A 1894-nucleotide genomic window follows, 5' to 3' on the forward strand; every position below is an offset into this window, starting at 1 on the left:
CCTCCTAGTGCTTCAAAAGGCCACGAGGTATGATCGGATGTAGAGGCTCGGGCGGGATTATGAATGAAATTCACAAGATTTGGCAGGCCTTCACATTTCTTTGCATAATCCATTGAGTCCTGGATCATTCTCGGCCAATAATAGCCATTCTTTTCAGTTGGAATTATTGCTCTCGTCCCACTTGATGCGCGCCCGCATACGCAAGTGTTGTTCCTCCAAGCCTTCGCCGACTTTTCCTTACTGAGCATCGAAGGAAAATTCCTTCAAGGGATCAAATGGTATAGGACCCTTTGTTAGTAAATGAAATGCGCGGCTCTCCTGCGAACCTCGATTTTACAGCGGGAGTCATCCGGGAGCCTTCATGGCTCAAGGTATCTATGATGGGTTCCGTCAGTCTTCCTCGTCAGTTAGGTAGACTGATATTGTATTCGTTCCCCCATATGCAGTCCCAATCAGAGGTACAACGCATCTTCGCCAAAGCGATATATTAAGGGGCACATTATCCAGGTCCGTTAGAGCAGTGGCTAGGTTTACCAAGGCATTCTCTTTCTTGTTCTCCATCCTCGGGACATGTTCCAATACCACGCTTTCGAACTTCTCCATCAACTGGCGAGCGTAAGTGAAGTAGGATTTCAAGTCGTCATGCTTCACCTCGTACTGGCATAAAAGTTGATTGATTATCAAATTTGAGTCACCAAAGATTTCTATACAAGCTACTCCAATCTCTAAGGCCATTTGGAGGCCAATTATCAAAGCTTGGTATTCGGCGACGTTTGAACATGACTTGGCAAGTGCGAAGCTATAAGGCAGCATGTGCTTTTCTGGCGAAATGAGGACGATACCTGCCCTTGCACCACTTTTTCGTGCCGCACCGTCAAAGAACATGACCCACAGTCCTGAGGTCTCTGTGAAGAGAACTTCGTCATCGGGAAAATCTTCACTTAACTCTCAATCCGATGGAATCGGGTGATCTGTCAGGAAGTTGGCCAATGCCTACCCTTTAATTGCCCTTTGTGGTATGTAAACAATGTTGTACTGTTAAAGCATGATTGCCAATTTGGCTAAACGTCCAGAGATGATCGCCCTGGACAGGACGTACTTAATGGGGTCGGCTTTCGCAATTAAGTGGACTATGAAGGCCTGCATGTAGTGCCTCAACTTATCTAGGGGAATAATTGATCTCGGCTACATTCAGGGTTCTACTCAAGTAATAGAGAGCGCGTTCTTTTCCTTTTTCTCTTTCTTATGTCAATAGTGCCCCTATTGATCTCTCTTGCGTTGCAATGTATAGTATCAATGGTTTGCCCGCTACTGGGTCTCTTAAGACAGGAAGGCTAATCAGGTACCTCTTTATGTTATCGAAAGCATTCTGACAGGCCTCGTCCCATTCGAATTTCTTTTCTTTTCTTATCAGTCTTTGAAAGGGTTGACACCGCCCTGCCAGATTAGAAATAAACCTCCGGATGTAGGCCAAATGTCCCTGCAAACTTTTCAACTCATGTAGATTTCTTGGTCTTGGCATCTTCTGGATGGCATCAATCTTGGATTGGTCTATCTCTATCCCTCGATGTCTCATAACGAAGCCCAGCTTTCCTGAAGTTATGCCAAACGTGCATTTAAGGGGGTTCATCTTTAACTGGTACTTTCGCAAGCGATCGAACATGGTTCTTAGACCTTTCAAATGGTCTTGTCGTCGCTTGGTCTTGACCACAAGGTCATCCATATAACACTCCACATGATTGTGCAACATATCGTCAAACACCTTCTGCATGGCATGTTGATAAGTAGTGCTGGTGTTCTTCAGCCCGAAGAGCATTACCTTGTAACAATATATCCCTTTTGGGGTTCGAAATGTCGTCATTTCCTCATCTGTGAGGGCCATCCGTATCTGGTT

The sequence above is a fragment of the Benincasa hispida genome, chromosome 1 (genome assembly GCF_009727055.1).
Source record: "Benincasa hispida cultivar B227 chromosome 1, ASM972705v1, whole genome shotgun sequence".
Taxonomy (NCBI): domain Eukaryota; kingdom Viridiplantae; phylum Streptophyta; class Magnoliopsida; order Cucurbitales; family Cucurbitaceae; genus Benincasa; species Benincasa hispida.